At 42.1% G+C, this 13,154-nt stretch overlaps 1 long non-coding RNA gene across 1 annotated transcript in view; it reads left to right on the top strand.

Annotated features, from left to right (window-relative positions):
* LOC148141122 (uncharacterized) overlaps nucleotides 1-9,597 on the top strand; it is a 40,285-nt gene extending 30,688 nt beyond the window's left edge. The window contains exon 3 of the long non-coding RNA XR_015752811.1: nucleotides 9,165-9,597. This is a non-coding gene — a long non-coding RNA (uncharacterized LOC148141122). The remainder of the gene's footprint in view (nucleotides 1-9,164) is intronic.
* Nucleotides 9,598-13,154: the final 3,557 nt, after the last annotated feature.

Below are 13,154 nucleotides of genomic sequence, written 5' to 3'. Positions count from 1 at the left end.
TCTCGGTTTGCACACTGGATTCACTTCAGAAACAGGAGACACCAGCTGAACTTCTTCCGAATGCACATCCCTGTGTGCTATTAAGTCCACCCGGATTTGAGGGTTTGTAAATGGAATCTATTCAAAGGGTATTTAATTTGAAATAAAAACCAATATTGATTTCTGTTTTCTCAATTTTCTCTGACAGCTGAATCATTACCTTTGCAGTTTGTTTACTTTTCTTGATCTTCTCTTCATCAATATTATTGACCCTTTATCATGCATGTTTTATGACCATGAGAAATGAATGGATGGCAGTTCATGAAGCTCTCTTAATGCCACTGTTCAGTGAAGGCTGTGATCTAGCATAATTTTTAATTCCTCATTGTCAATTCGTTCCTTCATGGAAATCTTTATCTTTTGCATTTTGGCTATTACAATCTGTTCCCAACTCGGGCTGCAGAAACATTGAATTCTTGCCGAGACCTTTACAACTGAAAGTTTGGCCCTAATCTTACGTTCAGCATTTCCCTTGGGGGCACGTTTGAGATTGTGGACACACGTCTTCCTATTCTCTGACAACACTACTTAAATATATCCATTGGTATCAGTTAGAAAGCTGAATCTTGAACACTCATTTTAACATTAGCATCATCGTTACACACAAATTCAAATTAATGAAAGTTGGTCTGGCCAATATTGGGTCGACATGACCATAATTCACATAAAGTAATGAGAATGAGTTAAAAATCATTATTGACGCCTTGTATTTTTATGCATTGACTGCTCTTGCCATTTAAGTTCTTGTTGAGTGACTCCATTTTAATAACTGATTGGCTGGTATATTTAACATAGGCAGTATTTATTAGAATGGTCAAGATCTTTGCAACAATACTGCCATTATCAAAAATGTTGCAAGCACACGTGCACAATTTATGATGGTTGAGAGTTTAATTTCAATTTGCAAATGGCAGTGAGAAGAACAGCCCAGATTAACTTGAAAGTGATGTCGCAGGTAGATAGGATAGTGAAGAAGGCGTTTGGTATGCTTGCCTTTACTGGTGCATAGAGTATAGGAGTTGGGAGGTCATGTTGTGGCTGTACAGGACATTGGTTAGGTCACTTTTTGAGTATTGTGTGTAATTCTGATCTATAGAAAGGTTGTTGGGAAACTTGAAAGGATTCAAAAAAGATTTACAAGCATATTGCCAGGGTTGGAGGGTTTGAGCTATATGGAGAGGCTGAATAGGCTGGGGCTGTTTTCCCTGGAGCGTCAGTGGGTGAGGGGTAACCTTTATAGAGGTTTATAAAATCGTGATGGGCACAGTTAGAGAAAATAGACAAGGTCTTTTCTTCAGGCTGGGGAGTCCAAAACTAGACGACATAGGTTTAAGGTGAGAGGGGAAAAATTTAAAAGGGACCTAAGGGGTAACTTTTTCTCACAGAGGGTGGTATGTGTATGGAATGAGCTGCCAGTGGTGGAGGCTGGTACAATTACAACATATACAAGGCTTCTGGATGGGTATATGAATAGGAAGGTTTTAGAGGGATGTGGGCCAAGTGCTGGCAAATGGGACTAGATTAATTTAGGATATCTGGTTGGCATGGAAGAGTTTGACCCCAGGGTCTGTTTCCATGCTGTACAACTCTATGTCTCGATAAATCTATTATAATCCAACAAAGGACTTAATTAACTCCAAATGCAGAACCCAAATAAGGACAAAATTTAAGTATAGGGTTTTTGTGGTGCAGTGGTCCCTTCTGCTGGGTTAAAGTCCCATTTGCTCTTGAGTTGTGTTACAACATATCTATATGGATTCCTTTTGTATAAAGGAGTAAAATTCAATTATTGCTGTTCTAAACCCTGGTTCTAATTTTAGTAGTAGCAAAACTAACTCAAAGCCTTACTTGGATCACTGCTGAAGTATTTGCTTTAACTAAATATAATCAGACAACTTGCAGATTTTGTGTCCAACCTTTACCGCGTTCAGTGACCTGAAATTAGGAGTTAGGCCTGTTGGTCACTGAAATAAATGTTTTGGTTATTGCAGCCATTGGCTTCAAATACATTAAGGCAATTTGTAAACTGACTTTTCTCAAACTGAATTCAAAATGGAATTTGGGAGGGCATGATATACAAAGCAAATATGGTAATTGTAACATTTAATAAAAATCCGAATGTCTTGTTTGGAATGGATAGAACTACCCCACAAGATTTTACTTTATTTTGAAAAGATCAAACATTATTACATAAAATAATTAAATAAAATAAGCACTACTCACATGGTGGCTCATGGTTAGCCCTGCTGCCTCACAGCATCAGGGGTCCCAGTTTCAATTCCCGCCTTGGGTAACTGTCTGTGTGGAGTTTGCACATTCTCCCTGTGTCTGCGTGGGTTTCTTCCAGGTGCTGCAGTTTCCTCCCACAGTCCAAAGATGTGCAGGTTAGGTGAATCGGCCATGCTAAATTGCCCATAGTGTTAGGGTAGATGTAAGGGAACGTGTATGGGTGGGTTGCTCTTCGGAGAGTCGGTGTGGACTTGTTGGGCTGAAGGGCCTGTTTCCATGCTGTAGGGAATCTAACCTAATCAAACTTAACAACGTGCCTTTGAACTTTGTACATGAAGTTTACTTTTTATTTCCCTTACGAATTATCCCATATGACACCAAAATCCTAAAATTATTTTTATTTGTAAGGTCCACCCTTATGTGTGTCTCACTCCTCCGGAGGATTCTCCTCAGTTCCAGCTATTTTTAGATATACAATTTGCATTGATCAGTTCCTAACTGATTACTTGTTAATACTTCCAAAATAATCTTCTGGTTACTATCCCTTACAATAAGGCACTATGCAGTCCACTATAGATCCTCCCACTAGCTTCAAACTAGGCAATCTTCCAGAGACTCTTCTACAAGGTTCAAATAAAGATTAAGCCTTACCCACCTTCTTCACAAATTAATGTTTTACTCTGCTTATAGTGCAGGCCCTTTTGACTGTCATTCAGATTAGTTAACTTCTCTCAATGAGCTGCAAACTATATATGAAATCAAAGCTGCAATTATAAATGTCCACTAGTAAACACATTGATAAATTGAAACTAGAGAGCCTTTTTAAGTTCCACCCATCTCCCTGAACACATGGCCTGTTCTGGACTCTCCTGAAACCTAACCTTTAAGGTAGTTACTCTCTTTTGCAATTTATTCTTTGATCAGATGAAGAAAATGAGTTTAACAACTCTTCAAGGTTGACTGACTATTTTTAAGCAAATGTACCCCTAATTCCCAGCACAGAAACATCTCTCTAGATTGCACTTCTTTGCAAACATTATAGGCATCACATCTTCAGTCATCCAACTGAGCAAGCTCACTTGCTGTTTTTATAGAGCTCTGTTTTTTTCTATTCTGACTGAAGGACAACCTCCTAAACTGTTTTCTCTATCAGTGTTATGGCAATCGCTTACATCCAGCATTGTAATGACCTTCCTTGCGCATCAATAATTTTCCCAGAACCAAACACTGCCTCTAAAATATTACCCTGAACCTGATGTTTGCAACAATACTTTTTACTGTAAATGAAGTCCCACTGCAAGATTACATTAGGTACCATCTGTGCCTGGAATTGATGTGCAATAAATGCATCAATGTGTTAAAATATGCAAATTGAAGTCTTTTTAAGAATAAAGGAGAAACAAATATAACTTGTCCCACTGCCCTCAACAAGGTCAGATAGTGCACCTTTCCTGGTTCACTTCAGTCAAATTTGCAACAAATATTGCAAGGAATTACTGCCTTTAGTTACTCTAATGTGAAGGAAGTTTCATTCTGCTTTTGGGGTTTAAAGTAATTTGTCCCAATTGCTTATCCTGCTGTCAAAGACAGGCTCATCTGTTGAAGATGGTGTTGTTGTAGTATTGTCACAGGAAGGGCAATCCAGAGATTCTGAATAATGCTCTGGGGTATGAGGTCAAATCCCACATGGCAGGGAAATTTGAATCAATGTAAATCTGGGATTCAACATTAGTCTAGTGGTAACCATGTCAGTTGTTGTAAAATCTCATCTAGTGGACTAATGTCCTTTAGGGAAGTAAATCTGTTATCCTTACCCAGCCTGGTCGACGTGTGACTCCAGACCCACAACAATATGGCTGACTCTTAGCAGCCCTCAGAAGTACCACTAGCAAACCATTCTGTTCAGTTAGCAATTAGGGATGCTGGTCCTGCCCGTGATGGCCATATCCAATGAACAATGTTTTAAAATGCCCTAGAGGTACTACCTGATCCATAGGAGACTGCAGCAGTTGTGAAGTGAATAAACATTATTGTGGAGAGATGGCAACTACAACGCTTTTTGTTTAATAAGTCCTTAGTTAATATTATATTAATGTATCTATATATATATATGTAAATAGTGGCTTGACTTCAAAAAACATGCATCCTTATTAAGCTTGCATTCTCAAGAACTTTAGAGTCAATGAGATGGTCTCATTGAAACGTATAACATTCTTAATGAACTTGACAAATACATATGCCTGGAGATTATTTTCTGTGGCTGGGGAACCTTGAACAAAGGGGATTACAGTTTCTGAATATTATTGGGTGACATTTAAGACTGAGGTAATGAGAAATCTTTTCGCTCAATGTGGGCAAGAAAATGATTCATTTTCGGATCAGCTGAGAATTTATTCAATCTTCAAAGTTCTCTACCACCACTGATGGTGAATAAATGAGTATATTCAAGACACAGCATAATAGATTTTGGATATTGAGGGACACAGAGACCAGGAGGAGGCAGGAGGGTAAAACAGGACTGAGATGGAAGGTCAGCCATTATCTTATTGAACAACAGAGCAGACAGGAAGGGTCTATTGGCTACCCAGCTTCTATTATTAATGTTCTTTATCATCATCTTTCTTTGCACACACATCAGTTCCACATTCACCATTCATTGTAACAGTCAGAAAATAGATTGTAAAAAAAATTGGAAAGAGACATTGGGAAAACTGGAAACATCACAGGCATCTCGATGAACTGTTGTTCAACTGTTCAATATATGTTCCTTCAAGTTGATCATCAGACATTTCTTTCTGTTTTCATTCATGGGGTGTGAGTGTCACTGTTAAGCCAGCATTTGTTGCCCATCCCAAGCTATAGTTGAATCGAGTGGTTTTCTTGACCATTTTGGGAGGCAGTTAAGCATCTACCACATCACTGTCAGTCTGGAGTGATGCATAGACCAAGCCAGATTTCATCCCTACAGAATATTTGTGAAGCAGATGGATTTTTTTATGACAGTCATTAATAGCTGTTACGTACCAAGGCAACATTGCTGAGACTAGTTTTATATTCTAGATTTTATTAACTAAATATATATTTCAGTTTTGTGCTGGGATTTGAACCCATATCCATAGATATTAGCCTGGAGCTCTAGCTTACTAAAATAAAACAAAGAACAGTGGACCCTGGAGATCTGAAACAAAAACTGAAAGTGCTGGTGAAACTCAGCAGGTCTAGCAAGCATGTAGCTGTTGAATATCTAAAAACGTACTATGGAGGACTGTCTCTGATGAATGTATGAATGACTTTCCTCATTTGTAATGATCCAGAACACCTTGTGATGATTGAGCTATTCAGGAATTTGGAAAACCTTCCTTCATATTAAAGGCTGCATAAAGGCCTTGCATTTCATGATGTGGAGCTCCCAATATTAGACTGGGGTGGACAAAGTCAAAAATAAACGACACTGGGTTGTAGTCCAAGTGGCTTCAAATAAACCTGTTGCTCTATATCCCTGTGTTGTGTGATTTTTGACTTTGAGTTTCATGGATGGTTGTCAAGTTTTCTGCTGAAACGTACTCAGGGTGGTTCTCACACTGAGACTGCCTGAGTGATCTCTTACATAGTTTCTCCAGGATTTCTGAATGACCTTCTGCCATATTTATGAGGAAGATCAGGACAGATCCTGTGCAACTTCTGATCCCAACATCAAGTCACATGTTCACATTATTATGAAACACGCCAGGTATCGCTGCTTTGCTGCATATAAAAAAGGTTGTTTAGTGAAACCTTCTGAAGAAATTTGAATCACCTGTCACCATCAGTGAAAAGGTGAAGTCACAATAGTCCTACTCTCTCATTGGAGAGATGACTGGCGGTGGTTTAACCTGAGGGTCACCACACCTCAGGTGAAGGGAGAGGTTAAGATGGAGAGTCCTGCAGGATAACCTCAGCCAGCATGGGAACTGAAGCTATGAAGTTAGGGATCAAAAGCTAGCTGTGCAGCCAACTGAGCTAACTAAACTCCTTCTTCGCCTGTTTTACCTCCCTCTGAGTTAAAAAGGTGTGGACTGAAGTCCCAACCCAGAGACCTGTGCATGTAACCTAGGCTGACACTTTACCGCAGTACTGAGGGACTATATACTGCCAGGCCTGCCCTTTTGTTTTGATGAACTGTTAAAAATATGTCTCGTTTATCCTTGCCATTGGTTACAAAAGATGCCATGGCACTATTTGCAAGAGATGAACTGTTCTCCCTGGTATTCTGACCAATATTTAACCCTCAACTAACATTTTTCAACAACAGATTATCTGCTATTGCATGTGTGTAGGATAATGGTTCTGGAAGGGTTAATATCAGAGGCTGCATAAGTTCCATTCAATGTGATGATGTTATAGGCATTTGGATGGGGAAAGAAAGACAGAACACCTTAGAATCTCGCAGAATGAGGATCCTCGTTCTTTTCATTGTCTCGATACTAATGTAAGACCAATGTAATGTAACTTACTAATGTAATATAATGCCTGTCTTACTAATGTTACTGAAATGCACTAACCTACAGATAATAGATAATAAAAGCCTCTTCTCATTAAAATTCAGTTAGTGGCAGTAACTCACCCCACCCACCCACAAGCTGGTAATGGTTGGCATCTCAATATTATCTCAATGCTGTTTGTGGGCAGCCACGTTTACTATATTACAACAACTTACTGAATTAATTATGAGTGCTTTGTGTTGCCCTGAGTTAATGAAAGATACTAGATAAATGCAAACTGTACTTTTTGCCGATATGTTTGCAAACAAATGAAAAAGGCCTTTCAAACTGTTTCCCACAAAGGTGATGGTTCTTTAAAAAATTGTACTCTGAAGTATGTTGTGCTGTTTGGATGTCTATATATAAAAAGCATCTAAGGCCACAGGAACATATTTCCATTAACAATAATAACAGTCATTCACAATGGACTCCAAGTTCAGACTTTCTAATCTTCTCTGACCATGCAGCTTATTGAGACTGATGGTTTGGATTTATATGACAACATCTCCATCCCCTCTTGACAGCTTTCAAACCTAGAGTGCAGCTGCTGAAATTCTAGGGTAATACTTTGGCTGTAAATTGCTGTCAAAGATTCTTTAGTGCAACAGACGTAGGTTCACTTCTTTGAAAAGGGCTTGTCCACCAGTTCAATACCAAACAGCATTAATTACTTTATTCTTAATGAAATAACTCCATGGAGCTGATATTCTGTCATCAAGTTATCCTTTATTACATACTAGAAGAAAATGAGGATTGCAGATGCTGGAGATCAGAGTCAAAAAGTGTTGTGCTGGAAAAGCACAGCAGGTCAGGCAACATCCAATGAGCAGGAGAGTCGACATTTCGGGCATAAGCCCATCATCAAGAATGTGGAGGGGAAAGGGGGCTGAGAGATAAATAGGAGGAGGTCGGGCTGGGGGATGATGGTAGCTAGGAAGGCGATAGGTGGATGCAGGTGGGGGTGATGGTGATAGGTTAGAGGTGGAACAGGTAGGTGGGAAGGAAGATGGACAGGAGGAGATATTCAAGAGGGCAGTGATGAGTTGGAGGGTTGGATCTGGGATAAGGTGGGGGCCGGGAAATGAGGAAAGTGGTGAAACTGACATTGATGCTGTGTGGTTGGAGGATCCCATGGCATAAGAAATGCGTTCTTCCTCCAGTCATCAGGTGGCCTGGATTTGGCGGTGGAGGAGACCCAGGACTTGCATGTCCTTGGTGGAGTTGGGGAGGGGGAGTTGAAGTGGTCAGCCACAGGGCAGTGGGGTAGTTTGGTGTGTGTGTCCCAGAGATGTTCCCTGAAACATTCTGAAAGTTGGTGCCCAGATGTTTCAGATAATATCTCCGGGTTACACACACTAACCAACCCCACTGCCTGTGGCTGACCACTTAAACTCCCTCTCCCGATCCTCCAAGGACATGAAAGTCCTGGGCCTCCTCCATCACCAAATCCTAGCCACCTGATGCCTCATCCTCATCCTCCACCTAGGGACTGTCCCACCACACGGCAACAATGTTAGTTTTACCAGTTTCCTCATCTCCTCTCCCCCCACCTCATCCCAGATCCAATCTTCCAACTCAGCACTGCCCTGTTGAACTGTCCTACATGTCCATCTTCTTTCCCATCTATCTGCTCCACCCTCTGCTCTGACCTATCACCATCAGCTCCCAACCTGCAACCATCTATCGCCTTCCAGGCTACCTTCTCCCTCAGCCTCCTTGGGCCCTGCCCACATTCCTGATGAAAGACCCAAAACATTGACTCTCCTGATCCTCGGATGCTGCCTGACCTGCTGTACATTTCTAGCGTTTTGACTTTTATTACAGGTACACAGTGTAATAACCAGCTAGCTCAGAAACAGTTCCTAAAGTGTGGAGAATCTCTGAGACTCCTGTTAATGTCTGTCAGCCAGGGCTCCCTGATTGGCCTAGGTTAACAATCCCAATCGGGGAACTCATACCCAATGAGATCCCACCTGGCCAACCTCATTCCAATCCCTACTCTTTAGTTACAGTTTTTTTATTCAAATTTATTCCAGTGGTTTGCCTTTTGTGTGGAATCTCTGAACCGGTAATATCACATGGATCCAGAATGGAGGACAATGTGATGTATGTGCAGGATAGTGTATCCTCTTATACTGTTATCAGTGGATTTTCTGAGCTCAGGGGACATATTCCCGAATTTGTCTGCCAAAGCTAGGTCCCTGTGTTATCGGCATTGGATTCCAAAGACACTAGAGGTGACTGAGGCCGATTTTATTTTATGATCCTTACCAAGACTGAACTCTACATCAGGGTCACCAGTATAACGAATGAGGTGCAAGGAATGCTGTGCAAACAGAAAAAATTAAAATAACTCATTGTATTCTTGACCAGCAGATGTCTCAAAATGATTTAAGAAAAGTGAAATATTGTGGATGCTGGAAATCAAGTTTCCTGGTTCAATAAAACTGGGTCAAAAAGTGTGGTGTTGGAAAAGCACAACTGGTCAGGGAGCATCCGAGGAGCAGGAGAGTCAACATTTCGGGCATAAACTCTTCATCAGGAATGCATCACCTCATTGTCAATCCTCTCCTAAGTTCAGCTTCTCTTCTCCTCTGCTACATCGCAAATGTGACAACTCACTCCAAATACAAAATGTTTTCTCACCCATGAAGTACTCTCTGCTGTGCAAGTGCAGGGCAGCTTCCGATACCAGTCCAGGGCACTGCCAAGCAAACACCTCAGGTGGTCACTGCCAGCATTCTCTCCTCATAACGGATGTTAGGCAGCCCAACACCATCTTGGCTCGCTCTGCTCCAATGGGTGCTGCTTCTCCTGGAATGACAAAGCGGCAGGTATTAAGAAAGTTGAAAGCTATTGCCTTTGGTGCTGGATAAGAGGTGTCTGGCAGAGTGAGTAAGCAGCTCAGAGGGCACACATGGTTCATGGTGCCAAGGGTGGGGGGGGGGAAAGTGAGGGAAGGTGTTGCAGACAATAGTGAGAGGTGGGAGGCGAGCATGAGCCTTGGTGGGAGGTGGGCACAGTTGCTGAGATGGAGTGAATATTTGACCTTCTTCCTGCAGTGCTGGGCATCCCTGCAGATGCCTGAGACTGCTTTAGCCTGGGTAGCAACATCAGACCAGGCTGGCATAGTCAGGTGTTGAGGCCTCCATTGCTGGTCCTGGGGTAAGAGGCAGCCCTGCCTGTGCCCCACCCTGTCCAGCAAGACCCGCCCAAAAAAACGAAAGGCCAATTTCCCCTGTCTGCTATGCCCGAGGCAAAAATCAGGAACTTGCAAGGCAGTTCTGGACTGATGGTGCTTGTCTGGGTATCCAATGGGCTTTCAATGATGGCAGAGGAGGGAAGATATGCCAATGAATTCTGGGATGTCTGCTAAGTGGCGAGTTGTTGTGGGAACAATGTGTGGTTAGATGGATCTGGAACCAGATGTGAGGGATGCTACTGGGCAAGGGTTTGGTAAGATACAGCAAGAGAACTTGCTCGGCCTCATGGCAAAAATCCCTTAAAGTTCAGCCCATGATCTCCAAAAACGCAATGCTGTTTTCTTCATTGGAGATTCAGCCTTGATTTTCACACTGCAGCCCTGGAGTGAGACTTAAACACAGGATCTTGCAATTCAAAGGCAAGTTTGCCCCCCCCACAGAGCCACAGCTGACACATACAACATGCTTCCTGTGAACTGAATTCAAGTGGCTTCCTAACGTGAGTAAGTGAACTGAAGTGATTGCACTTCAATGTACTTTCTCAGATTGCTTTGCACTTCCTTGACAGAAGATTCTGCAAGTTAGGTCTGAAAATAAATTGGTCTGCAGAGCTGGAGGGAAAAGGCAGGAGGATGTTACTAAGTCATAATTCAGAGATCCGACTCTGATATGATGGGCTGAACGGCCACCTCCTGCACTGTAAGCCCTCTGTGCTCTCGGAGCTCTCCTCCTCACACTCACTCCACCAGGAGCCTCCAGGTTAGTCCAAAAGGGTTTGCTTACAGGGTCCACTGGGCATGTCGCCTCCCAGCCATTGGTTTAAAACTGCAGGCATTAATTTCCCCCTCAGGGCCCTCAATTGGCAGTGAGGCTTCAGGTCAGGGATTTAATGGAGGTTAAGGTGGGCACCCCTTACCTGATTAAATACCAGCTACCCCCCACCCTCCCCCCTCCCCAATTCACCACAAGGAAAGGCAGTTACTTATACACTCAGCCTCATTCCAGCACCTGAAATTTTTGTCTTTTTTGCGCTTGAAGTTTCTCAAATTGCAGTCTTATCCTTGGCTACAGGAATGTACACTCATGCTTCTTGGACCAAGCCTCCTGATTGCCAGGAGTTGTGATTAGATGAGGTGGAAGGGGAATCAGTTTTCCTTCACCCTCGTTTCCATTGGCTGGGATGGATTACAGCAGCAATCACCTTCCTGTAGAACCCTGCATCAGGCATGATCTGTGGGACCTGAGCAACAGGACTGTATCTCAGGGGAGGTGATGGCCTAGTGGTATTGTCACTATGCTGTTAATCCATCAGACCCAAGTCATGTTCTAGGGACTTGGGTTCAAATCCTGCCATGGTAGAATTTGAATTCATTAAAAATCTAGAATTAAGAAACTAAAAATTCATCTAATGCCCTTTAGGGATGGAAGTCTGCTATCCTTACCTGGTCTGGCATATGTGTGATTCCAGACCCATAGCAATTTGGTTGACTCTTAACTGCCCTCTGGACAATAAATGCTGCCAAGCCGGGAATGCCCTCATACTGTTACAGAATAAATTTTTTAAAAAGTCAGATTGGCCACGTTTTCAGAATCAGGAGCGCCCTCTTATCTAGCATCTCTGCACAAGACTGATGCTGTTCGTTTTACATTCCTCCCCACTCATAGTCATAGAGACAGAGTCATACAGCATTGAAACAGACCCTTCTGTCCAACCAGTCCATGCCAACCACATTCCCAAACTAAACTTGTCCCACTTGCCTGCACTTGGCCCATATCCCCTCAAACATTTCTTATTCATGAACTTATCCAAATGCCTTCTATACCTTGTAAATGTACCTGTATTCACCACTTCCTCTGGGAGTTCAGTCCACACGTAAACCAGTCCCTGAGTAAAATAAAAAAATGCCCCTCATGTCTTTTTGAAATCTTTCTGCTCTCACCTTAAAATATGCCCCTAGTCTTGAAATACCCCGCCTGACGGAAAAGACACCCGCCATTCACCTTATCTACACCCTTCATGATTTTATAAACTTCTATAAGGTCACCCCTCAGGTTCCTGACATCCCAACTCTTCTACTCAAAGGTCTGAGCAATGAAGGCAAGTTTGCCAAATGACACCTTAACCATCCTGTCTGCATGTGCTGCACACTTCAAAGAATTATGCACCTGAACCCTTAGGTCCCTCTGTTATACAAAACTACCCATGGCCCTACTTTTAATTGTATAAGTCCTGACCTTGTTTGTTTTACCAAAATGCAACACCTCCAAATTAAATTTGGAATTTAATTATCCAAATTAAACTCCATCTGCCACTCCTCAGCCCATTGACCCAGTTGATCAAGATCTCTTTGTAATCTTAGATAGCCTTCTTCACTGTTTATTATATCACCAAATTTGGTATAATCTCCAAGCTTACTATCTATCCTTTCTATATTCTCCTCCAAATTATTTATATAAATGACAAATAAAAGTGGACCCAGCACCGACCTCTGCAGAATACCGCTGGACACAGGCCTCCAGTCTGAAAAACAATCCTCCACTATTACTGTCTGTCTCCTGAAATTAAGCCAATTTTGTATCCAATTGGAAAACTCACCCTAAATCCCATGTGATCTAACTTTAATAATTAGTCTACCATGCGCAACGCTGTCAAAGGCTTTACTAAAATCCAAGTAAACAATGCATTGGAATGGAGCTGATAGCTTTGGGACTGAAGGCGATGGCAGTGAATTCATTATGCGTTCACACTCCTTCAAGTGGAACAGATTTAATTTAGGAATACAGCAACTTCAGTTCCTGAGAGACTTGTTAGTAAATCAACCATTTAGAAGAGTGTGGATATTCTCAAATTAAAAGGAAGTGGAGAAGATGAGGAGCAGGTACAAGTGATTGCGTTGAAGGCTATTTTGGTCTGTTTTTAGTGTGCTTCCTTATGCTAATTTAGTCAAATATCCAGCAATAATGATTCCTGCCACTGCTTTCATCATCAACCACTCCTTCCCCTCCAACATAACCCTTGACCATGAACTCAGGCTGTGACTGGCTGTCCAGAACTCAACAGCTTGTCAGCTTCTGTCTGTACTTCGGATACCACATCCTGTCTATCACCAAGGCAACCTAATTCCTCAGTATCCCCTGCCTCTACTGCACCCAATCCAATGCC

Source organism: Chiloscyllium plagiosum, unplaced genomic scaffold, assembly GCF_037043375.1.
Source record: "Chiloscyllium plagiosum isolate Xiang-an unplaced genomic scaffold, Cpla_swu_hap1 HiC_scaffold_34, whole genome shotgun sequence".
NCBI classification, from domain to species: Eukaryota; Metazoa; Chordata; class Chondrichthyes; order Orectolobiformes; family Hemiscylliidae; genus Chiloscyllium; species Chiloscyllium plagiosum.
Note: the sequence above shows the minus strand (reverse complement) of the source record. Positions and strands in the feature narration are given on the sequence as shown.